Source organism: Pseudonaja textilis, chromosome 2 (assembly GCF_049901715.1).
Source record: "Pseudonaja textilis isolate UNSWEBS1 chromosome 2, rPseTex1.2, whole genome shotgun sequence".
Taxonomy (NCBI): Eukaryota; Metazoa; Chordata; class Lepidosauria; order Squamata; family Elapidae; genus Pseudonaja; species Pseudonaja textilis.
In genome coordinates, this window is record NC_141991.1 from 254247223 (window position 1) to 254274749 (window position 27527).

Genomic DNA, 27527 nt, shown 5'->3' on the forward strand with positions numbered 1-27527 from the left:
CCTACAACCGTTCTTCATGTCCCCTGATCATCCTGGTTGCTCTTCTCTGCACTCTTTCTAGAGTCTCAACATCTTTTGTATAGTGTGGTGACCAAAACTGGATGCAGTGCTGTGGGTGTGGTCTTACTAAGGCTTTATAGAGTGGTATTAGTAGATATAAAGTATTAGTATTTGAGGGGCTATCACAGAGAAGAGGGGGACAACCTATTTTCCAAAGCACCTGAAGGCCAGACAAGGAATGATGGATGGAAACGGATCGAGGAGAAATTCAACCTGGAAATAAGGAGAAATTTTCTGACAGTGAGAACAGAAGTTGCCTTCGGAAGTTGTGGGAGCTTCGTCCCTGGAGGCTTTCAAGAAGAGACTGGACAGCCACCTGTCAGAAAGGGTATAAGGTCTCCTGCTTGTGCAGGGTATTGGACTAGATGACCTACAAGGTCCCTTCCAACTCTTAATCTGTAAGTAAGTAACTGTTATCACAAAGCAGCTTTCTTACTTAAACCAATTTAGACACAATTCCGTTGTAGGTTCAATGGGGAATTTGTGTTTTGTTGTGTATCAAGACTGCCCTTGATGTACAACAATCCAACAGCCAATTCCGCAGCCATCCGCGTTAGGAGCTGATCTTCCTGTGGTCCTTGCTAAATGACTTATTTTCTGTCTTTGTATCCTGCCTGGATTAGTTTCAGGTGAAACATCTCCCACACAGCTTCCTCTTCTTATATTACGCAGAACAACAACCCTGTGAGGTGGGTTGGGCCAAAGGAGTGTGACGGGCCCAAAATCACCCAGCTGGCTTTCGTGCCTAGGGCAGAACTTGCACTCACCATCTCCTGGGGTTTGGCCCAAAGTCATCCAGCCACCTTTAGAGCCTAAGGCAGAACTAGAACTTGCCATCGCCTGGTGGTTGGCTCAAAGTTAATGTTTACTTTAAAAATAATCATTTTTCCCCCCAAAAGAAGATAAGAATATTCTAAGCCTTAGTGAACCCTCTAATTTTCCCCGGAATAAACAATGAATTTTCTGTGCTCAAAGTTTCCTTCCCCAGAATTCATGGACATAAAATATTTTCTCTGGGCAGGAAAATAAAATAATAATAATAATAATAATAATTTTTAAAAAGATAAGACAGAAAGGAAAGCAGATTTTTTTTTTAAAATCCCTTTAACTGGGTCTCTGCCTATATTCTTCAGTTCGGAATCAATTTTCTTGGAGGATCTTCTGAAAATAAATTTTGATAGATGCTTGCTAGGAACGATTTAGCTGCAAAGTAGAAGCAGGGAACGCCTCTTTAAAGCTGGGATAATCAGAGAAATCACTCCCCTCCTCAAATCATCATTCTGAATTGCGTAACGTCAGGTGGCTAAAGGGACGTGGTGGCTCCAGGGCTAAGACGCTGAGCTTGTCAGTCAGAAAGGTCGGCAGTTCGGCAGTTCGAATCCCTAGCGTCACATAGTTCCTTGTCCCAGCAGCTTCTGCCAACCGAGCAGCTTGAAAGCATGTAAAAAAATACAAGTGGAAAAACAGGGACCACCTTTTGTGGGAAAGGAACAGCGTTCCGTGCGCCTTTGGTGTTCAGTCGTGCCGACCACATGACCGCGGAGATGTCTTCGGACAGCGCTGGCTTTGCAGCTTTGTGACGGAGATGAGCAGCGCCCCCTAGAGCCGGAAACGACTAGCACAGATGTGCAAAGAGGGGGAACCTTTAACCTTTACCTGACGTTGTCGGCTCTGGAAGCCATATTAGCACCAGACGCTTCCACGCTGCCACATTCTGCTGCTGATAACAGTTGCTGATCCAGTTCTACAGAGGAACGATGGAGTCTGTCATCTGCACCTCTATAACTGTCTGGTTTGGTTCTGCAACCCAACAGGACGGATACAGACTCCAGAGAGGAATTAGGAGTGCAGAAAAAACAATGGCTACCAACCTGCCTTCCAGGAAGGACCTGTATAATACTGCATGAATCAAAAAGAGGGCTGTGGAAATATTTACAGACTCCTCACATCCCAGATATAAACTGTTTCAACTCTTACCCTCAAAACGACGCTATAGAGCACAGCACACCAGAACAACTAGACACAAGTTTTTTCCTGAATGCCATCACTCTGCTAAACAACTAATTCCCTCAGCACTGTCCAGCTATTTACAACGTCTGCACTACTATTACTATCAATCCTCTCATCACTCCTTATCACGCCCATCCCCTCCCACTTGTGACTGTATGACTGTAACTTTGTCGATTGCATCCTTACGATCAATATTGACTGCTTCCTAGTATGATTTGATTGCTTATTGTACCCTATGACTATCATTGAGTGTTGCACCTGATGATTCTTGACAAATGTATCTTTTCTTTTATGATCACTGAGAGCATTTGCACCAAGACAATTTCCTTGTGTGTCCAATCACACGTGGGCAATAAAAGAATTCTATTTTATTCTATTCTATTCTTCTCGAGCCTGGAAAGATGGGAGGGGGGAAATTTCTTGGAGTGTATGTGGTTATAGACATAATAGCATTCTTCTTCTATGTCAAGGTCATGTTATTTCTGCACCTGGGTGAGAGGAAGTCTCGAGCGGAGGCGAATGGTGATTGGGGCATGTGATGCAATGATGGGTGCAGGGGGTGGATTTGTAGTTTTTACTTATCCCAACGAAACCCAGAACTTTCAAATTCAGGATTCCCCAGATGTGCCAGTTTACTACCTAAATAAAAAAAGAACTTTGGAGAGGATGTTTGTATCCGAGTTATTTGTTGGAGTGGATGTTTTCTGGAACGCTGACATTATCCCGAATCTGTCAAACATCGGATCCTCCCCCCAAAAAACCAAAACACCTGCCATATACATTCTGTCAACTAAAAAGATACTCCTTTGCTCTTTTTAGATGCCAGAAAAAGGGAATGGGGGAAAACAAGGCATTCTTGACATGCCTAGATAATCACCCTGGCAGCCCAAAGTTGTAGGAGCATAAGAAGGTTGTTGGAGAGCATGATGGATGACTCTCGGAGATGGATGTGTCTCATTGGAGAAGTCACATCCAGTGGGTGGGGGGAAGACCAGGGTCAAGGGGGAAATGTATGATGTGATTTAGTATAAGCTGCAACCAGCCATGCGCCAACACGGCAACCTTAATAAATCAATTTTCTTTTCTCTGAGATGCGGCTAGAGACTTTTGATTTGAATGGGGGTGGATTTGTTGGGGTCCTGACAGCAACTGGATTCAGATGAAAAAAAGGAGAAGGTGAAAAAAACGTACAGCTAGTCCTCGACTTACAACAGTTCATTTAGCGACCGTTCAAAGTTACCACGGCCATCAAAATAAGGTGACATTTTCACACTCCTGACCGTTGGGGCTCGGTTCCCTCCCCGCCGTCACGTGATGTTCAGCCATATGCTTAGCATTTATGGCGGGTGCAGCGTCCCCGGGGGACCTCACGTGATCCCCCTTTGTGACCTTCTGACAAGCCGAGTCGATGGGGGAAGCCGGGTTTGCTTAACAACCTTGTGGCTTGCTTAACTAAGATGGCAGGTTGTCAACTCATAAAACATTTTGTATACACGTTTTATAGTTGACAAGAGAAAGAAGTGGGGGGCTGAGTTTCAAAGAGGAGGCGGCAGTGTGGAATCGAAAGTACATCCCATTCATATTTTCTTCAGAGACTGATTAGATGACTGAAGCGTCTGCCTCGAAAAAAATCTAGTTGGAGAGCATGATTGATGACTCTTGGCTATGGACGTGTTTCGTTGGATGATACACCCAGAGAGGTTGGTGGGGGTGGGGAAACAGGATCACGGATGACAGTGAATTTCGTATCTCAGAGTTGGCTGCACCCAAGTTAGTGCCGGACATAGAATGGTAGCTTCAAATCAATCCTCTTTAGTTTTGGGAGTGTGGCTCAAAGCTCATGATTTCATTGGAGTAACTGCCGGAACCCTGACACAGGGATTCACTTAGCAAACGGGGCAAGGAAAGTCGTAAAAGGAGGCAAAACATGCTTAACAAATGCCTTGCTTAGCAACCTAAATTTGGGGCTTAATTGTGCTCATAAGTCGAGGACTACCTGTATTCTGCAGATAAAGGAAGAAAAGAAGGACTGGGAGGGACATGATAGCAGTGTTCCAATATTTGAGGGGCTGCCAGAAAGAAGAGGAGGGGGGTCAATTTATTTTCCAAAGCCCCAGAAGGCAAGATAAGAAATAATGGAGGGAAACTCATCCAGGAGAGAAGCAACCAGGAATTAAGGAGAAACTTCCTATCGGTGAGAACAATTAACCACCAGAAGTTGTGGGTGCTTCATCACTGGAGGCTTTCAAGAAGAGATTGGACAGCCACTTGTCTCAAATGGTATGGCTTGAGTAGGAGACTAGACTAGAAGACCTCTAAGGCCTTCTTCTATGGTGTTAACATAAAAGAGGACCTGACCTGGGGTGCTCACATTGCAGCCCTGGTCAAAAGGGCCTAGCAGAGATTATACTACCTGAGACTTCTCAGAAAAAAACAACTGAATGGAAAACTGCTGGTGACCTTCTACCGCTGTACCGTAAAGAGTATCTTAACTTACTTCACCTCTGTAGGGTTTGCCAATTGCACAGGGGCAGATAGGACAGCACTCCAGAGGGTTAACATCATTGCCCAGAGGATCATGGGTTGCCCTCTCCCCTCTTTGGAAGAGCTTTAGAGCTCCCGCTGCCTTAAGAAAGTTCAAAACATCCTCAAAGATCCATCTCATCCTGGGAACCCTTTTTTTTGAACTATTACCATCTAGCAACACGGTACAGGATAATAAAAACAAGGACAAATAGGCTGAAAAACAGATTCTATCCCAGGGCAGTAGCTCTTTTGAATTCTGCTGCATAGTGCAATATTCATGCAATATCAGGGGTTTTCAATTCAATGTGTGAAATGTGAGGGGTTTGTGTTTAGTTTCATGGTCATAAATTGCACACTTGAAGATGGTATTTAATTTCATTGTACGAGGTGCCATGACAATAAAGTAAACTAAACTAAACTAAGCTAAAAGATCCCTTCCGGCTCTATTCTGATCGATTTGAGATCATCGGAGTGGATCGTGTCAAAGCAGAGCAAGGCAACAAAGGGTTTACAAAGTAAAGCTTTACTCCGCAGAAGCCGTTTTCGTACAGCCAAATCTGTTTCCAGGGCGTTTACAATAGCATGTCTGTTAAAAAAAAAAAAAAAAAAGATTGCCAGAAAAATACAGAGGGGTAAATAATAACGGCCGAGTTGTTTGCATTTCAGCTAACTGGTTATTGCGGCAATTCAGCGGTTCCAGATGCAAAATGCTTTCCTTTTAAATGTTACCTTGAACTAAAGGTTAAGCACATTACGTGTTCGCAGGAGGCTTTTGAAAGGCTCCGCATGCCCATTGGCCGAGCTTCTGGCAAACAGCGCTGAACGAAAGCGACGCGGAAAGGTTTGGCCATTCGCATTTCTCAGTCATGCCTGCCAGGGAACGAGGCTTCCTCAGAGATAGCTAGCTCGGAAAAACAGCAAGAGATAATGGCCGAGGAGTGATTTCCCACATCAGGGATGGCCCTGGCCGGGACAGGGAGGGAGGTAGATGAAGGTCTTGTTGGGTAACAGCCAGCCAAGTTGTCCCAAAGGTACTTTTTTCAAGAGGCAACTGGACATTCTTGAGGTTTTTTTTCCTCCTTTAAGATGTTTCGCTTCTTATCCAAGAAGCTTGTTCAGTTCTGACTGGATGGTGGAGGATGGAAGGATTTCTATTCCTTGCAGCTGTTTTCACAGAGGCACAATTGGGACCTTTTTAACAGGACGCATCACTCTTTGGTTTGGTAGCCAGCAGTGGCTCAGATAGAAAGTCCCTACAGAGAGTGGTGAAGGCAACCAAGATAGGAAGCCCGCTTCCCATTATTCAGGACACTGCTTATAAGCACTATGTGCTTAGAGCTCAAAGCCTTGTTAGAGATCCCACGCACCCACTTCACTGCCTGTTTCCGTTGCTCCCCTCTGGGAGGAGGTTTCAAAGTATTTCTAGCAGGACTTCCAGATCCTGGGACAGCTTTGTTCCCCAAGGCCGTCTATCTGGTAAACTTGCAAGATTCGTTTTTCTCACCAGGTACACGTATACGTCCGAACAAGACTGTGTTGTTTCTCCGTGTCATAGAATATATGTGGGTACGTGCATAATTTTGTATTTATTAAGTCATGTTCGTGTCGTGCCCATTGGAGGTGGCGACCCTTTGACAGCCGTATGCAACAAAATTTCATTTTAATTTAGTGTGTCAACCCTGAAGCTGACCTGGCCGAGGCCATTTTGAAGCTTCAGTATTTGCCACACTGGAGCTAAGGGGTAGAGAAGGGGGAACAGAGATAGCTGGGGTTTTGTAGCCAAAACAAAATACTTCCTCCTGGGAATCAAGGACGGAGAGTGGTCCGAGAGAGGAGGAGTGAAGTTACCAGGCAACTGAATGGCACCTTGACTGGACCATGTGACTGATTGATTGGGGAAAGGAGAAAACTTTTACTTTTAATTGGGTGAAAACCACAGGAATATTCAGAGCCGGTTTTCACCGGCCTGCGCCAATGCAATCTATCCAATAAAACTATTCTTTGAGGAATCTAAGCTGCCTCGGAGTTCTGTTCGATATGGATGTAATACTTGGAACTCTGACCTCGTGTACATTCAAAGTGGCAATAAAGTTATTATTATTCTATTTGGTTGTTAGTGCTCTGAGAATCATTGAGGCCACTTGGGGGTTTATCTGTGCCCAACCACTTCATGAATGCACGACACAACTTAGGAGAACAAGACAAGGACAAGATTCAGCAGTCCAGCTGCACCTAAAAGACAAAGGTCTCTCTTTTGAAGATGGTAAAGTCCACACTTTGGACAGAGAAGGCCGCTGGTTTGAAAGAGGGGCCCAAGAGATCATCTACTGTGTATAAAATTGAACAGCTGTCTCTCAATAGAGGAGGAAGGACACCTCACCACCTCTATCTCCTGTTTACAAACACAGTCCTTTCAGCTGTTCCAAAAAAGGATCCACATCCATTTGCGCTACTCAGGTGGCCCTGAGGACTATAGACAAACCTCCAGGTAGCCTCAACAACTCAGAGAGAGCACTGATGATTAAATGACCACAAGGAATATCAATCCTTCCATCGTCCACCATTCAGTCAGAACTGAAGAAGGACTACCAATAAAGAGCGGGGGGCCGGTCCCCATTTTGGGGTACAGACTCAAAACTGGGAGGGAGACTGGGAGGAAGAGAGAGAGAATGCTAATAGTAGTGATCAAAATACAATTGGACCATACTCACAAAAAAAAATACCAAAATCCATGCAGAGGCTACCATGGTCAAGGCTACCCTAATCTATTGCTTATATTTTTTCTCACTCTGTGACGATCGGGCCCAAGTTGGAATGAAAAAGAGAGAAAAACTATTTTATTTAGGTCCTTTTTTTTTAATGCGTTCCACAGGAGGAAATATTCCTCTGGACACCATATCCCCGGCGCTTATAGTGCAACATTCTTTATTACACTTGTTGCTTTGGGAGAAGACAAAATGAAGCATGAAATAAGAAATATACTTGCAGAACAATATTCATTGGATGCTGAGAAAGTCATGTAGACCTTGAGAAGGAAAATGTTCTTTTAACTCTGTGAAATAAAAATAAAAAAAATATATAACGTCCAACTTTTGCCAACGGTGATGGAATAGATCACAAACCCATTTTCAGGTTTCACCGTTTGATCATTGCCAGGCTTTGGATTCAAATTGGCCATCAACAGGCACAGAGAGATAAACAGCATCTACCTACCATTAAAAGAAGCAATCAAAATTTAAACAAATAGAGCAAAACACTTCCTGGCCAGCAATCAACAACTGGATGAGTAAAAAATTACCCCCAGGGTTACCGCTAAACCAACAATACAGAAGTAAACAACATCCTAATTAAGGAATTATCAGTTCAAACAATCAAACGGTAAACAACAACCTAATCAAGAGACCAACAAGAATACTCCTACCAATACTAATAGGGCAAGTCATTAGAATGTAACTAGAGAGCAAACCCCAGTTCCGTATGAACAGTGATGATGTTACCTAGTTGGGTCATGAAAGTCTGCAAGAAAATAATCAAGCTCAGAGAGCACCAAGGTCCTTATAGTCCTTTTCCTCCTCCCCCCTGTCCTCCTCCTCCTTCTCCTCCTCCTCCTCCTCCTCTCCACAAACCTCACTCCCTTCAAGCACTGATGATGTTACCTAGTTGGATAATGAAACATCTGCAAGTAAACAATCAAGCTTAGAGAGTACCAAAGACCCCTCAGCCCTTCTCATTCTCCTCCTCCTCGTCTTCCTCTCCATAAACCCCGCTCCCTCCTAGCACTGATGATGTTACCTAGTTGGGTTACGAAACATCTGCAAGAAAATAACCAAGCTCAGAGAGCACCAAGGATCCTGCAATTGGTGAACAAATCATCAAAGCACCTTGCCAACAGGAGGTTTAAGTCTGAAAAGGGTTCATTCTTCACACAGGAGATTACTTGCATCTGGTATAACTCACTGAGAGTGTGATCGTCTCTCCCTCTTACGTTGGCCTTGTTCCCACAATTCAACACACTTCAATATTTCTTTCTCAAGGTAGCTGAGTAATCACATGCTACAAAGCTCTCTAACGGAGTTGGAAGGTACTTTGTAGATCATCTAGTCCAAACCCCCCAGGCCCAAGCAGGGGACCCTACACCAGTGATGGCAAACCTTTTAGAGACCGAGTGCCCAAACTGCAACCCCAAACCCACTTATTTATCGCAAAGTGCCAACACGGCAATTTAACCTGAATACTGAGGTTTTATTACCTAAAATACTGATAAACAAGGCAGAGTTTAGCTAATTGTTCTAAGAAAAACATGACAAATGCACTTTTATGGCCCTTCATATTTTTTTTCTTGCTTTTGAAATATTACATTTAGCAACAATAAAAAAGAAAAACTTTTGTAATATAATTTCTCTTTCCTTTTCTCTTCTCGCCTTTCTCTTTTTCTCTCTCTCTTTCCCTCCCTCTCTCTCTGCCTCTGTTTCTCTCCTTCCTCCTCTCTCTTTCCCTCTCTCCTTCTCTCTCTCTCTCTCTCTCTTTCCTTCTATCTCCCTCCCTCTCTCTCCGTCCTGGCGGGGGGCGGGCAGGAACCCCTGAACTGGTGCTGGTGATGAGAATCCCAGGAGCAGCGCACCCATGTTCAGCTTGCTTGGCAGAGAGCCAAAGCTCAGCCAGCTGGCGGGGAGGCCCCTCACAACACCGGCACCTCTGCAGGAAAAGCAACTGAAATCCGGGAGGCGAGAACCAGCAAGGCCGCATTGTGGTTCTGCGTCGTAATGGGCTCCAAGGCGAGGGGGCCCCGTTTCCCCCGTTAGCGAGACGACGAGAAACACGCGAAGAGAGAACTGCGACGGAGCTGGGCTGGGCAATGGCGCCCTGCCCACAGAGGGGGATCCGACTGTCACTGCTGGCACACGTGCCGTAGGTTCGCCACCACTGCCCTGCGCCCATTTTTGACCACATGGCAGAAATGAAACTCTCTACTCCTGGTGGTTCTCAACCTTTGGTCCGCAGACATCCGGGGGAGGAGGGAAATGATGTCACAAGGGGCGGAAAAATGAGGGTGGAAAATGGTCATAAGTCGCTTTTTTTCAGCACCATGGTAACTTTGAACAGGCACTAAAGGGTGTCCTGACCGAGGCTACCTGAGACAGTAAGAATCTCACGCTGTTCCCACCCACCCCTTTTTTCTATTTCAACGGCTTTGAATCCCAGCCCATAATGAGTCCCAAATAGTTTGTGAATAAACCAGCAGAAGTTCTGCCACAATCCTTCAGGATAAGGCTGATAAGCAACCACCTTTATCTCCCTGGAAATGCTGCCAACGACTAAATTGCCCATTAGCTGTACAAGGCCAAACGGAGCACAATGTCCAGAGTTTAAACCGACCAGAACGAACAAAGTTGCTTCCTGCAAAGGCTCCTGTCCCTTTGCTCCTCCTTTATGTCTTATGGGAGGGGCCAATCACTTCCAAGCCTTACTCCTGAGTGGCCCCTTTTGTGTTAACTGTTCTTGCCTTCTGGCAGCTCTGTGCAAGCGCAAACTGGGAACAGGCTCCTGCTGCTCCTCTGCCTCGCTGCTGTCAGATTCTGGAGGCTCCGGACTTGGCACATAACTCTCAGGTGGCCCTGGCCCCATCACTGTCTCGGACGCAGATCCCTCGTCCTAGCCCTCCCCAGACTGGCCCATGTTCCTCCCCACTGTCCAACTCTGCTGCCATCTCCGCAGGCCGCTGGAGGACCACAACAGTAAGCTAAGGACTATCTGTGATCTCTACTAGAGGATGTTCTTGTACACCTTTGTGTCCAGTGCACCTTCTCAAGAGAGCAGTGGTCTTCAGCCCACACATTCGGAGATCAATGCACAAGGTTGTCCTTTCTCTGTTGTGAAGACACAACCGAAGGGGCAGCCCTGCAAGGTTTGCTTGATTGAGCAAGCGAGCAATCGAAAGAAAAAGGTTTCGGTGCTTTTAACAAAAAATAAGAGAAAGGTTTAAATCTTTTATTTGTGATTTACTTGAATAATACTTCAGGCCTCTTCCAAAGCAATCGGCTGAGTGAGGAAGCTGGGGACACGCTTATCAGGAGTGGCCTCGTATAAAACGCCCATGTGTGGATTTTTAAAAAAAGCTATAAAAGGAGCCCAGAGATTATTTTAGTAATTTCAGGACAGTTATCACCTGCTGTTATAGCATCTCTCTTAACAGCAGTGCAGCTGAAGCACTGGCACTAGGCAGGATGTACAAGGAAATGCCTCAAAATTGCCGAGTTTATCTCAAATTATTGTTATTTTCCAAGAGAGTGGGGCTGTTTACATATCCAGCCCTCCAGTTTCCTTTAACCCCGATTCAGTTTTAGTCCAGAAGACAATTCTGCATCCTGGGAAGGATGTCAATTCATATTTTTAAAGGCAAGAGGACAGAAATTTGACATGCTAACATAATCCTGTGCATGTATTTACCTCTATCTCCATTTCTATCTCTATCTCTATTTATATCTACATTATATCTATACATGTCTTATCTTATCTCCATCTTTATATATTTATATCTATAATTATATCTATAATCTATCTATCTCTATCTCCATCTCTATTATATCTATATCTATAGCATATCTATATATCTCTTATCTCCATCACTATATCTATATCCATCTATATATTTTTATATCTATATCTACCACTGTCTGTCTGTCTGTCTGTCTGTCTGTCTGTCTGTCTATCTATCTATCTATCTATCTATCTATCTATCTATCTATCTATCTATCTATCTATCATCTGTCTACCATCTCTCTCTTCCATCTACCTGTCTATCTACCTATCTACCACGTGAACCCCTTTTGCGTCCTTCTGACAAGCAAAGTCCTTAGAGAAACCGGATTCACTTAACAACCAGGTTATGTGATGACCCGGGGCGTGGCACAAAAGCAACAAAGTCACAAAAGTAGGTAAAGTCCCTTTAATACCTCCAACTTGGCCTCCACTATCCAGTTATCATCGGCTGGAGAAAAAACTCTCCCAAGAACAGTTTATAAAGGGAAGAAATTCAGTCCGAACTCAAAGTACATATAAATTGTAAATAAAAACCAACACAAACCACGTTGCAGCAATTAATGAGACAGGGCAGGATAAGGAATTGCAGACTTCAAAAGATAATGAAATAGCCACAGTTGGGGGGATGCCAGAACCCAGATAAGACTTGACAAACAAAGATAATTCACGTTTTGGTTCCAGCAAGGCTCTGTGTGCAAACACCCTTTTAAAATCCTGTTTTCCCAGCTGCAGCTAATGAAGGGAATCAGAGCCTTTTTCTCCCCCATAACCCATGTTGCTCCCTTATTCGTTCCTTCCTGCGTGCCCTAGGATGAAGAGGAGGTGGGCCTGGGATTTCCTCTGAATGCCCAGCCCAGCCACCCTTCCCCAGTTTCCTCCCCAGCCACCGGAGCCACACTCCCACTCCGTCAGCTGTTCAACCTCCCCCTTGGAATCAGTTTCCAACAGGGGCATGACAGGTTACTAACTTATCAATTTCAGTGATTTACTTAACGGTGGCAAGAAAGGTCATAAAATGGGGCAAAGCTCACTTAAGGACTGTCTTGCTTAGCAACATAAATTTGGGGCTCCATTCTGGTCCGTAACTCGAGGCCTACCTGTAATTCTTTTCCTGTTCTGTGACACTAAATTCAAATTCTTGTGTTGCTGGGAACTCAGGATAAAACCAGAATCAGAATAGAACTGGAAGGGACCTCGGAGATCTTCTAGTCCAGCCTCCTCCTCAAGCAGAGAACCTATATACCATTTCAGACAAATGGCTGTCCAGTCTCTTCTTTTAAAAAAACTTCCAGTGATGAAGCATCTGGCATGCAACCGATAACTTCATATTCTGACCCCAGACGCTGGTGAATTCAGAAGCCGTTCCAAACTCCATTCCTCTGTCTCTAAATCCTGTATTTTCTCTCTCCATTTATTTTATCTCTTTTTTTTTCACAGAGATTTTTCCTGCTTCACTGTTCTCCAATCCCAGCCTGCTTTTAGCTCCAGATGGAGTTCATCCATGCCGAACAGTATTTGAAACTTCTAAGAGGGTCATCAGTAGGTTCATAAAGACACAAAATCTACCCGTTCACACAAGGTCTTAACTCCATAAATATGTGGTTTTTTTTCTTTTATCCCTCTCGAGTGCCACCACAAAAGCCAGGTAATATCTGAATTTTGTTGTCCATCATAACCTCAAGATCGTCTCTGGTTATTTCAAAACCGGCTTGGCTTGTCTCCAAAGTGAATTATTTACATTTCGTTTACCGTTTGGTTAGCCATTTATGCAGAATGAAGGGAGCTTAGAAAATAACTGTTTTCAGGCCACTTAGGTTTTTAAAATCCTGAATAATTTAGGGATAGCCAACATCCTGGATAACATGGTTGTCCCTCTTCTGACTCTGGAGCACATTGGAACTATTAAATTCAGGGCAAAATCTCCTATTTGGTTCTTACGTGCTTGCCTCTGTCTTTTGTTTCCTGCTATTCAGACCTACAATAACCTGCTTTCTAATTTTAATACATAGTCCACTCATTTTAAAATGTATTTAGGAGCCTTTGATTATGGAGGTGGTCAAGCACTTCTCAGAAGTCCATGTCTATAAGATCACATTATTAAATATTTCTTAGCGGAACAAAAGAATTTATTTAAAGAATGTACATTGGCAAACATCTGGAGAACGCACGCTGATTTTCAGGGGCCGTTTCAATCCACTTTAGCAATTCCTGACTTGCAAATGTTATTTTCTTCCTGTACGTTCCAACGGAAGAGAAAATTTGTAGGTCGGGGTTGAACCGTGAAGTCCTTGGTCATTTTTGAGCTTGGCTGTTTTCTTGCAAATGTTTCATTACCCAGCTAGGTTACATCATCAGTGTTAAGTGTGGGGTTTACTGACTGTTTAATACACAGTAGCTTGCCCTGCCTGTAGTGCTGTTGCTGTGGTCTTCTCTTTGGTAGTTCCTCGATAAGGGATTTGTTTTTCTACTGGATTGTCTGTCTGGATAATCTGGATGTTGGCTGCCGGAGAGAAGGTGTTCTCCCGCGAACACAAAATAAAAGGGAGTAAACTCCACACAGAGTTGGTAGTTCCTTGATTGGGGTGTTGTTTACTTCCTGATCGTTGGTCTGGTGTTAATATTGCTGTTAATCTCCACTTGATTGCTGGTTAAGGTGATGTTTTTGGCCTTTGGCTTTCCTTTTTTGTCTTTTAGATTGTCTGTTTTGAATGGTATGCAGATGCTGTTTATAAAAAGTTTAACCATCAACCACAACCACAACAAAAACCAATATCCCAATCGAGGAACGACCAACTCAAGACAATCAATCTCACAGCAAACAGCAGCCTAATCAAGGAAGACCAAGAATACTCTCACTAACACTGACAGGGCGAGTCACTTGTACGTAAATGGAGAGCAAACCGCACTCCCTTCTAGCACCGATGATGCTAGAAATAGCACACTTAAGACTTATATACCACTTCACGGTGCTTTGCAGCCCCTGTCTAAGCAGATTTACAGAGTGAGCCTCTTGCCCCACCCCCACCCCCCCCACCCAATGATCTGGCTCCTCATTTTACCAACCTCGGAAGGACGGAAGGCTGAGTCAACCTGGAAGTGGGCAGGATCGAACTGTTGGCAGTCGGCAGAACTAGCTAGCAGTGCTGCATTCTAATTACTGCACCATCACGGTTCAGAGAGACAGACAGAGGATAGATAGATAGATAGATAGATAGATAGATAGATAGATAGATAGATAGATAGATAGATAGATAGATGATAGATAGATAGATAGATAGATAGATAGATAGATAGATAGATAGATAGATAGATAGATAGATAGATAGATAGATAGATAGATAGATAGACAGACAGACAGATAGATGATAGATAGATAGATAGATAGATAGATAGATAGATAGATAGATAGATAGATAGATAGATAGATAGATAGATGATAGATAGATGATAGATAGATAGATAGATAGATAGATAGATAGATGATAGATAGATAGATAGATAGATAGATAGATAGATAGATAGATAGATAGATGGATAGATAGGCAGGCAGGCAGGCAGGCAGGCAGGCAGGCAGGCAGGGGTAGATGAGTGGATAGATAGGCAGATAGGCAGGCAGGCAGATAGGCACAGAGCAATAGCAACAGCACTTAAGACTTATATACTGCTTCACAGGGCTTCTCCCTCTCTCTCTCTCTATCTCCCTCTTTAATCTAGAGAGACGGGGGAGAGGGAGAGAGACAGAATCGTGACTCTGTCTCTCTCCCTCTCCAACCCTCCCCCAGATTAATACAAGACTAACAATTAAGCTGTATTTAATACCCCAGTCAAGGAGGCCCTCAAGAACACAATCTCAATTTCAAATCCCAACAGAGGGCATAAAACCCAGGGACTCTCAGCATCGCTTCCCTTTTTCTTTTTTTACTTCACCCAAGAGCTCCAAGGCACGCGATCCTGTCCAGCCATTAAACCATCTTTCCAAAACAGCCTCCGTGTTTCCAGTGTCTTTCTTCCCCACTTGGAACTGAACCAACAGAAGGATATTTTTTTTTCGAGCATTCTCCCAACAGCACTTTGGGTTCAAAAGAGGCGAAGAATGCAGCCTCTGAGACAATCAAAAAAAAAAGAAGCTTAAAAAATCTGAGGCTTGTGTTCCTTTCCCCTAAACTAAAGTGTTTCGGGTTGCAGAAAAAAAAAAAATTGTCCACCACTATCAAGTAAGTGTCCACGGGTGTTTATTCAAACGGCAATACATCTGCCAGTATTTTCTTAGCAATTCCCTGGGAAAAAAAGGAACCAGGCTTATATAATGCTGCCACCTCGTGGTCACAGGTATTAACGGCATCTCGCCAGTTTTACTAAATCAGGGATCAGCAACCTTAAAACACTCAAAAAGAGCCCTTTGGACTCGTTTCCCACAGAAAAGGAAAACACCAGGAGCCACAAAACCCTTCCCATTGCCTACTATTTCCTGAGCGGCCACAAAACTAGCCTGTGTAGTTGAATTAAACGTTCCGTTTTCTTCTGAGAGTTTTCTTTTCTTAGATTTAATCCATAGTTGGCCTACCGGGGGTTGAAAAGCTCAATCAATCATGTGCCGGTGGGTGTCGCCACATTGGCGGTTGTGAGGCATATTTTGAGCGACAGGGAGCCGCAGCGGAGGGATGAAAGAGCCACATGAGGCTCCAGAGCCATGGGTTGCTGACTCCTGCACTTAAATGAACTGTTGTAAGTCGAGGACTGCCTATATCTGCCTGGCTGTTAAATAAAGCAACATTCAAGGATCCCTAATAAATGTCACCATTTTCCCTTGAACTTTTTGACTTTTTCTTCCCTGTATGCTGAAGGTCTGTTTAACACCATTTTATTTCCTGCAGGTTCAGTCAAAACGTTTTCCCAGGAATTTGTCTGTCACAATCCTTTCCTTTATACTCCAAGAAAAAAATAAAATGACTTCCCTATATCGTGTTCTGCAAATAAAAGTTTTCTCATCTACTCCTCGCCCTCCGTTTAGAAATAAATCTATCTAAATTCAATGGGTGTTTTTTTTTTTTTGCTCAACAAGCCACAACCAGCCTTGTCAGAATGAAAGATTTCTTAAAAACTAGAAGAGGCTCAAACAGATGTTTAAATGAAAGAGGAATAAGATCTCGCTTCAAATGCCAAGATTATATTTTTCTAGATTCCCTTCAGTTATACAAAGAATTGTTGTCCGGTATATTTTGATGACCTGGGGTGTGGCACAAAGGCAACACAGTCACATTAGTAAGAAAAGTCCCTTTAATACTTCTAACTTTGCCCCCAATGTCCAGTTACCTTCGTCTGGAGAAAAAAAACGCTCCCAAGAACAGTGTTTAAGTGGAGGAAATTCAGTCCCCAAACAAAGTACATATAAACTCTTAATAAAAATCCATACCAACCACGCTGCAGCAATTAACTATAATCTATTTTCCAAAGCACCTGAAGGCATGGCAAGAAACAACAGATGGAAACTGACCAAGGAGAGAAGCAACCTGGAATTAAGGAGAAACTTCCTAACCGGGAGGACAATTAACCAGTGGAACAGCTTGCCACCAGAAGTTGTGGGTGCTTCATCACTGGAGGTTTTTAAGTAGAGACCTGGAAAGCCACCTATCTGAAATTATACTCCTTCTCACCCAAGAAGTTGGACTAGACCTCCAAAGTTCCTTCCAACGCTTTCAATTTGGAAATTAATCAGAGGAATGGCTTCCCTCCAGAAGTTTGGGCGCTCCATCACCGGGGGCTCTTAAAGAGATACTGGACAGCCACTTGTCTGAAATGGCGTAGGTCAGAGGTCTCCAAACTTGGCAACTTGAAGACTTGTGGACTTCAACCCCCAGAATTCCTGAGCCACCAGGGTTCCTTTATGACCTGTGGACTTCAACTCCCAGAATTCTTCCTCCAGTCGTGTTAGCTCAGGAATTCTGGGAGTTGGAGTCCACAAGTCTTAAAAGTTGCCAAGATTGGAGACCCTTGGTACAGGGTTTCCTGCCTAAGCATGGGGTCTGGACTAGGAGACCTCCAAAGTCCTAAAAAGCCTCCAAGCCCCTATTCTGACAGATCAAAGCTCTAATAAAGATGATTTCCTGATTTACAAGCATCCAGTCAATTAATGATCAGCGCTAAATTGCCACGAGATAAGAGTCACTGGAACTCAAGAGGGGTTGGGCCTCAACCATTTGTGGCACTGTAAAGTTTCCAAGCTATTCCTCTCTTGACTCCCCCTGCAGGCTCTACCTCAATGCAATCCTAAGTCGCATTAACAGAGAGATACAATCGAGATCGAGTGAGGTATTAATACCACCCTACAAAGCCTTAGTAAGGCCACACCTAGAGTACTGCATCCGGTTTCGGTCACCACACTATAAAAAGATGTTGAGACTCTAGAAAGAGTGCAGAGAAGAGCAACCAGGATGATTAGGGGACTGGAGACTAAAACATATGAAAAACGGTTACAGGAACTAGTCTTAGCTAATCTAGGGAAGAGAAAGACCAGGGGAGACAGGATAGCGGCCTTCCAATATTTGAGGGGCTGCCCCAGGGAGGAGGAAGGGTCAAGCTATTTCCCAAATCACCTGAAGGCCAGACAAGGAATAATGGATGGAAACTGAACAAGGTGAGATTCAACCTGGAAATAAGAAGAAACTTTTCTGACAGTGAGAACAATCAACCCATGGAACAGAAGTTGCCTTCAGAAGTTGTGGGAGCTTCATCACTGGAGACTTTCAAGAAGAGACTGGACTGCCCGACAGGAATGGTGTAGGGTCTCCTGTTTTGCCAGGGGGTTGGACTAGATGACCTACAAGGTCCCTTCCAACTCTGATTATCGGTTACCTGTTATCTCCTTCTCCTACGACAAGTGACTGTGAGTCTTCTCAGTTGCTATTTTGTGTTATTTTTTATTTTTTTAAAAAAAACAGCTCTGGTTGGTTTTATTAATTCTTTTTTTAGTGATGAGCCTTCTCCCCCCGCCAAAGTCCTATATATAATATTTATAACATTAAGAATTTACTAAATAAATCTAGATCAAGTGACTCTAAAATCTAAGGTTTTTTTTTTTTTACAGTTGTGTAGCAATTGGAAAGACATTCCTAAAATTGAGTGACCTGACATCACAGGGTCCTGCTAGAGATGTTTTTCTAGCCACGTTTTAAGGAAATCTACTGCCCACCTAATTTACTTTTCATCCCTCGGCAAGTACATCTTCAATTATCAGAGGAATAAACAGCAATGAGCACCAATTAAAACTGAGCAGCTATACGAATCTGATGCTTCAGAACAAAAGAGAGCTAAATATGCATAGCGCACTTTTTATTTATGTATGTATTTATGTGTTAGTTTGCTGCTTATCTCTCTGCTGTGATTCTTTACCTCAGCTGTTAACAAGGGGAGAGTCACAATTATCCATCATTAACTCCGATCAGAGCCCCAATTTAATTAACCCAAAGCTACCGTTATTAACAGTCAAAAAAGAAGGCAGGGGTTGCCAAGGAAATAAGTAGGAAAAACTTTCATAATTGCCCTTGCCAATAAAACAGATAAGGGGCAGCCGATGTTGTGTTACAACAATTTCGATATTAGGGCAGACGGTAGAGGAAAATCAATTTTCTCTTCTTTTTTTTTTTTTTTCCAGGAGATGAAAGTCTTAGATCCTGATAGCATCTTTGTTTTTCTGCTTTCTTGACAAATTGGGCGGGGGGGAGGGGAGATGTCATGTCAAAATGACAGGCTTCAAACATGGCTTGCTTTATAGGATATTAGGCAAGATGAAATGAAGCGCGGCTAATTGTCGTGTGAGAACGCTACTATTTTGGCAGGCCGGATGCATATTGATCATTTCACAGCTTTTCTCAGCTACGAGCGTTGATAGTCGTTCGAGCGCCAAAGGGAGGTTTCTTAAGGTTCCATGCTCAAAGAAAGCCGGGATTCTCAAACCAGACGGGTGGACTGCAATTCCCAGAATTCCCCAGCCAACATCGCTGGCTGGGGAGTTCTAGGAGTTGAAATCCACCAGGTCTTTATTGTTTTCTTTTATTTATTTATTTATTTTTGTCAATTGCTTACAAGATAATAGGTATAAGTAAAAACATAGTTATGAATACATGAATACATATAAGAAAAATAAAAAAAAATAAAAGAAATAGGACAGGGACGTTAGGCACATTGGTGCGCTTATGCACGCCCCCTACGGGGTGAGGTCAATAGGAGACAGTCTAAGGTTAAAGTTTTTGGGGTTTGGGGAAGAAACCACAGAGTCAGGTAGAGTATTCCAGACACTGACCACTCTGTTGCTGAAGTCATATTTCCTGCAATCAAGTTTGGTGCGGTTAACCTTGAGTTTGTATCTATTGTGTACTCTTGTGTTGTTATGGTTGAAGCTGAACTAGTCATTGACAGGTAGGACGTTGCGATGTATGATTTTATATACTATACTTAGATCGAACTGAAGGCGGCGTAGTTCTAGGTTTCCTAGGTCTAGAATTTCGAGTCTGCTGGCATAAGGTATTCTGCAATGAGTAGAGGAGTGGAGAACTCTTCTTGTGAAATATTTCTTGTCTGTATTAATATCAGATACATAATGTGGGGTCCAGGCTGATGAGCTGTATTCGAGTATTGGTCTAGCAAATGTTTTGTATGCTCTAGTTAGTAGTGTAATATTACCCAAGCAAAAGCTACATAAGATTAGGTTAACAACTCTTAATGCCTTTTTGGCTATGTAGTTACAGTGGGCTCTAGCACTTAGGTCATTTGAGATGAGTACTCCAAGATCCTTGACAGAGTTTGGATCATCAACAAGGTCTTGACTATTCAGCTTGTATTTTATTTTCTGATATATATTTTTTGCCAATATGTAAGACAGAGCATTTATTTTTTGAGATTTGTAGTTGCCATTTGTTTGACCATTCTGATACATAGTCAAGGTCTTTTTGGAGGGTAGAGGGTATTGTCTGTGGTGTTGAATAGCTTTACATCATCGGCGAAGAGAATGCAGTTGTTCTTAATATGATCACAGAGGTCATTTATGTAGAGTATGAAGAGAGTTGGTCCTAGAACACTGCCTTGGGGGACACCACTATTGACAGGTACAGAATTTGATGGGACGGTCCCAATTTTGACCATTTGTTGTCTGTTTGACAGGAATGCTTCTATCCAGTTATGCAGCTGTCCAGAGATACCGAAAGATTTTAGGAGTAGTTTGTCGTGTACCACTGAATCAAAGGCTTTACAGAAGTCTATGTAGATTGTGTCTATTACTTTGTCCTGATCTAGTTGTATAGTCCATGTTTTTGCCGGGAAACCCTCTTCTAAATGTAATCACAGATAACAGACAATCAGAGTTGGAAGGGACCTTGTAGGTCATCTAGTCCAACCCCCTGCCCAAGCAGGAGACCTGACACCATTTCTGACAGATGGCAGTCCAATGTTTTCTTGAAAGCCTCCAGGGATGGCGCTCCCACTGGTTGATTGTTCTCAATGCCAGGAAATTTCTCTTTATTTCCAGGTTGAATCTTTCCTCGATCAGTTTCCATCTGTTTCTTCTTGTCTGGCCTTCAGTGCTTTTGGAGAATAGCTTGACCCCCTTCCTCCTCTCTGTGACAACCCCTCAAATATTGGAAGACTGCTATCCTGTCTCCCCTGGTCCTTCTCTTAACTAGACTAGCCAGGCCCAGTTCCTGTAACCGTTCTTCATATGTTTCAGCCTCCAATCCCCTAATAATCCTGGTTTCCTCTTCTCTGTACTTTTTCTAGAGTCTTGGGTAATACAGCAGGGGTGTGAAACTCAAGGCCCGCGGGCCAGATCTGGCCCACAATGTGGTCGGATCCAGTCTGTGGGTTCCCCTTGGAAAATGTAAGGGGCCGGCCCGTGTGGCTTCGTCCCAGTCTACCCATGCCATTTCAACCTGGTCTAATTGAGTTTGACACCCCTGTAATACGGTATGTTGAATTAACCCATTTTTCAACTTCCGTAGGCATATATATGGAGGAAGAACGGCCATAACTATTATTTTTAACTCTTAAGACTTGTCCAAATGCCTTGAAATGAGGTTTTTTTTAAGCAATCAAGCATGTGATTTGTTGTTTATTTTGTGAAGAGAGATTTAAAGCCCATGGCCAAGGTTCTTTCTATCACGTTTGTCTATTGCGGTATCTTCTGCCATAGCCAGCATAACAAGATCCATCCAAAGTTTCAACTTCTTTTGGGCAGAGGTGGTGTCAACTAAAAAAAATACTTCTTTGGTCTTTCTAGTTGCTAGCAGAAAGGGCGGGGGGAGGAAGCAGTGCCTTCCTTAAATGCTTCAGATAATTGCCTTGGCAGCCAAAGCTGTTAGTGCGCAAGATTATTAGAGGAGAGCGTGATTGAGGACTTTTGGTTATGGGCGTGTCCCATTGGAGAATATACATCCAGAGGGTGGGGAGGGAAGACCAGGGTCAAGGGTGAAATGAATGATGTGTCTTGGAGTCGGCTGGCGGTCAGGGCTCCGACAGGAATATTGCTATCAAGGAAGGAAACACTGACATGTTAACTCCTAAGAAAGCAATCTTTTTTGCTCTGAGAGACGCGGCTAGAGACTTATGATTTGAATGGGGGTGCATGTTGGAGCCTTCACATCTAGGCTGCTGCCGGTTCACACCGGTAGTTAAGATTCTGTGCAGTTCGATGAACTGGCAAATCCCGCCACTGGCTGGCCCTGTCCCTTCTCATTTTTCGGTTGTTTTCAGGCAGTTTTTGGGCACAAAAAACAGCCTAAAAAACACACACACCCCAAACACCCCAGAAACAGTCACAAAAGGCCCCCAAAACATCCTGAAAACAGCAAATAAAACAGGCTGAAAAATTAGCAGGGGCGGGTCCAGCCAGTGGTGGGATTAGCCCCCTTTGCCCGGCAAGTGGCCGGGCAATATTCCAGGCGTGGTCTTTATATATTTGCCCTGGACCGATTCTGTGATGCAATTCGAACGCGATATTCTACGGAGACGCCTTCCAAAACCGTTCAGCATTCTATCGTTCTTGGCACAATAATGTTCAGGTTATCAAATTTATGGGAGACATCAAAAAGTTAAAGAGAATTAAACGTCTACCGCTCAATCCTGCATCGCCATCTTAGGGGGAAGGGGAACAAAACGGCCAAAAAATATGAATGCTTGAAGAGCCACCGAGCACTTCCTACAACTTCGACGGCGTTAAAATAATCGTGATTTTAGGATGGGTGGTTATTTTTCCCACACCAACATTTTTCGCACGTGCTGTGATTTTCTAATAGCACCAGATATACCCCCTTCCCCCAAAAAGAAAAAGAAAAACCTAACCATCTTCGCATATCTAGGCTTTTTTCAGTCTGTGCTCAAGGCAAATTTATCTGGAAAATAGCCTTGCTTTACTAATGGAATCTTTTCGCAGCCATATTCTGTCCTGCTAAGGGCTGCCAAGTATCAAAAATACACTGAGAATGTCATGGCCCTGTTGGAATCTGATTCCAAGGGGGAGGTCGAACAACTGACAGGGAGTGGGAGTGTGGCTCCGGTAGCTGTGGAGGAAACTGGGGAAGGGCACAGTCCGGCTGGGCATTCAGAGGAAGACTCAGGCCCACCCCCTCTTCATCCTAGGGCACGCAGGGAGGAACAGAGAAGGGAGCAACGTGGGTTACGGGAGTTACAGGGGAGAAAAGGGCCCTGATTCCCTTCATTAGCTGCAGCTGGGAAAACAGGATTTAAAAAGGCTATTTGCGCACAGCGCCTTGCTGGAAGCAAAGCATGAATTATCTTTGTTTGTCAAGTCCTATCTGGGTTCTGGCGTCCTCCCAACTGTGTGTGTTTCATTATCTTTTGAAGGCTGCAATTCCTTATCCTGCCCTGTCTTGTTAATTGCTGCAGCATGGTTTGTGTTGGTTTTTATTTATAATCTATATATACTTTGAGTTCAGACTGAATTTCTTCCCTTTAAAAACTATTCTTGGGAGTTATTTTCTCCAGCCGATGATAACTGGACATTGGGGGCCAAGTTGGAGGTATCAAAGGGACTTTACCTACTTTTGTGACTTTGTTGCTTTTGTGCCACGCCCCTTTGGGTCATCACAGAGAATTAGTAGCTAAGTCAATGAAAAAAACCCTTTCTGAAGTAATATTCCACCTTGGGGGTTGTCCAGTTTTCCTGCTGAATCCTGGACACATTTTAAAAAGAAGCTAGTGCTGCTTTGACTTTTGGAAATTCAATCCTGGAGGTTGTGGATGCTCCATCGCTGGAGGCTTTTAAGAAGAGACTGGAGAATCGCTTGTCTTAAATGGCATAGAGTCTGCTGCTTGAGCAAGGGGCTGGACTAGAAGACCTCCAAGGTCACATCCAGCTCTGTTATTCTATTATTTAACCAGTGGAACGATTTGCATCCAGAGGTGGTGGGTGCTTTGTTTCTGGAGGTTTTTCAAGAAGAGATTGGACAGCCATTTGCCTGAGTGGTATAGTGTCGTGATGGCGAACCTATGCCATGCATGTAATTCTACCTCAATACCTATATCAATGATTTGATAATCAATTTCTAAAAATAATTAATTTAGCAATTAATTGATTTATTGTTTTAATTGATCAGTGTGATTTAGAGTGTTTAATGCAAACAGTGTGATTACTGATTAATATTAAAAAAATCAGGCTTTATGTAATTTAATTGATGAGTAAAATTAGTGATTTGGTGAGTTTAATTGAACAGTGTATTTAACAATTAGTGTAATTAATTAATTAGGCTGATTGTTGCTTAGCATAATTACTTGACTAGAAAGATTATTGTAATTGATTCATTGGTGTGATATTGGCTTTATTGATTACCCAAAATTGTTTTATTAAGCAATTTAATCAACGTAATATCTCAACAAACCCACCATGCCAGTAAAAAAATCCAAACCTAAAAAAAAAACAACTCACCAATGAACCACAAGACTCCTACACATGCTTTATATACTCTGTAACTCTAAAGGTTAATGAAAATTCCATCAAATGTTCTCTATGTGAAAAATACGCTCATCATGACTGCCTGGAATTACCCAAGCAAATGACTCAATTCCTAGAAACATCCAATTATGCATTTCCATTTTTCTGCCCACCATGCAAACCCAAACTGGTCAAACATATAGCCCTGTTTGAAAGACTTGACTCTATAGAAATGCGAATATCATCCCTTGATACCATAGTAGCATCCCTGGACACTTTAAATGAAAGATTCACTAACCTTGAAAGAATAAAAATAAGAAGACACAACACAAAAACCTGAACGTCCAATAGCTACAAACCAACAACTGCAACCTAATCCAACAGCTACAAACCAACAACTGCAACCTAATCCACAAAAAAACATAAATCCAACAAATAATGATATCCCAATCCTCGTCAGAGAAGCTGTCGAACACGAACAAAAGCGTCCTAACATCATCTTATTTGGTCTAGAGGACATCAAGAACAATGATGATATCACAATTGTCCGCAACATCATCAGTGACTATCAAGCATCAACAATCTCCCCTGATGAAATACTTGACATTTCTGCATTGGCCGATAGCTCAAAAAGAGACGACCCTGTGGCCCTACGCTTCTGCAGAGTCATTTGCAAAAATGAATTAAGCAAACGTAAATTCAGTTATGCTATAAATTCACTCACCCCAAACAACACCAACCATAAGAACCTCCAATCTCATCCTGACCTAACCTTACAGCAACGCGCCCACTCCCATATACTACACACAGAACTTAAAAATCATCTAGACAATGGACAGAAGAAGTGTACAATGATTACTGTGCAGACTGTATCAAAAGAAAATCACACAACCGACAACTTAGTATCTAAAACTTCTTCAACCAATCCACCATCACCCAAGACTAGGCACGCATGCCCCCAACTACCTCAATTCAAACTACAACTGGCCTTAAATGCAAGCTACTCAATGCAAGAAGCCTTGTAAATAAAATACCTGAATTTCTCCTCTTACTAATTACGGCTAAATTCGACATATTTGTGTGTGAAACATGGCTCAACGCATCTCTCCCTGACTCCCTGACCTCAGTAAGAGACTATCATGTCTACTGATCTGAACATGAAATCTGTAGAGGACGTGGTGTTGCTATCTTTTATAAAAAGTCCTTACATCTAAAAAACATCCAAGTTACCCAGGAGCTTGCTCTTCCTGATACCATTATCTGTGAACTGACCTTAAATATCACATTACAATTCTTACTATGTTACAGAGTCCCTGATTATGACATCGAACATGTAAACAAGCTAAATACACTACTAACATGGGCAGCATCCTGTCCACACGCTTTTATCTTTCTTGGTGACTTCAATCTACCTCATATTAACTGGACCCTAAACGAATGTACAACTGAACCCATATATGCAACCTTCTACAATGCTGGAACAAATCTGGGACTGGAACAACTAGTAACCAACAATACTAGTCTTAACAACTGCCTCGATCTCATCTTCTGCAATGGTTTGAATTCAATTTATGGAATACAAATTAAAGAACCCTTTTCCAACAGTGACCACAACATGATTGACTTTTGTCTCAACATACGTCCACACAAAAATCATCACAACGACAAAATCCCCAATTATAACTTCAAAAAAGGCAATTATGATCTTATAATCAATGATCTCTCTTCCCTTGATTAGCAATTTCTATTCACTGGATGCAATACTGTTGAAGACCATTACAAATCAAAAGAGCCATCAAACTATATGTACCAATAACAACTCCCAAAACAAAGGAAAAAAAGATTATCCATAACAATTAGGAAGCTTCAATCCAAAAAGAGATCACTTTGGCAAAAAAACAAATCTGGTCATGTTGCCAACTTCAAAAACCGATACAAAAATCTATGCCACCAGATAAAAACTGAATGTACTAATTATCACATTAAACAAGAGGAAAACCTTCTAAGCACAAATTCCACCTGTGCTTTCTACAATTTTGAAAACAACAAACTAACAGACTCAAGGTCCATCCCACCCCTAAAAGGACCTAATAGTAAAGACTGCAACAACGGCACCATCAAAGAAAACCTCTTTAACACATTCTTTGGCTCAGTATTTGTAAAAAGCAATGGATCAAGCCCAGTACTTCCTAGTCGAACCACAGACAACTACAATGATCTAATACATATCGATTTTACAGAAGACATTGTTGAAAAAGCGCTGCACAATCTAAAACCATCCCTATCTATTGGACCAAACGGAATATGTGCCTACTTCTTAAAAAAACTATCCACTGCCAGAGCCGAACCTCTAAGCATAATTGAAAAATCTTTCAGGACCAGCTCCTTGCCAAAACTATGATCACAAGCCACGGTCATCCCCGTCTTCAAAAAGAGAGACCCCAGCCTAGTTGAAAATTACAGACCAATCTCCTTATGCTGCTTCACCTGTAAAGTCATGGAATAAATTATTAACCAATCCATTATCCTCCACTTAGAAAAAAAAAACCTACTCTCCAATAAACAATTTGGTTTCAGAAAAAAACTATCCTGTAATCTGCAATTCTTACACTGCAAAAACATATGTTAATCTAATCCTACGTAGCTTCTTCTCTGGTAATATCACACTACTAACTAGAGCATACAAAACATTTGCTAGACCTATTCTTGAATACAGCATCAGTCTGGAACCCATATCATGTATCTGATATTAACACAATATAAAAAGTCCAGAAATATTTCGCAAGAAGAGTTCTCCACTCCTCTACTCTCTGTAGAATACCTTATGCTACCAGACTTGAAACTCTAGACCTAGAAAACCTAGAACTACGCCGCCTCTGGTCCGATCTAAGTATAGTATATAAAATCATACATTGCAATGTCCTACCTGTCAATGAATACTTCAGCTTCAACCATAACAACACAAGAGCACACAATAGATACAAACTCAAGGTTAACCGCACCAAACTTGATTGCAGGAAATATGACTTCAGCCACAGAGTGGTCAATGTCTGGAATCCTCTACCTGACTCTGTGGTTTCTTCCCCAAACCCCCCAAAAATTTAACCTTAGACTGTCTACTATTGACCTCACCCCTTTCCTAAGAGGCCTGTAGGGGGCGTGCATAAGCGCACCAATCGTGCCTACCGTCCCTGTCCTATTGTTTCTTTTAGTTTTCTTATAAGTATCTATCTCATGTTTTCAAAACTATATTTATTCTTATACCTGTATCTTGTAAGCGATTGACAAATCAAATCAAATGTAAAATGCAAAGTGGCAGGCAGAGACATCTCTCTCTGGGCATGCCAGCCATTGCCTGTTGCTCTTCTGGGTTCCAGCGCACAAATGCGCACGCAGAAGCACCGGAAACCAGAAAAGCAGCTCCCAGGAGCACATACACACTGCCGGCTGATCT

General features: G+C 42.7%; 1 protein-coding gene across 1 annotated transcript in view; it reads right to left on the bottom strand.

The window, feature by feature from the left end:
• KIAA1328 (KIAA1328 ortholog) overlaps positions 1 to 27527 on the bottom strand; it is a 178122-nt gene that overhangs the window by 110010 nt on the left and 40585 nt on the right. The gene's annotated exons all lie outside the window — the stretch shown is intronic.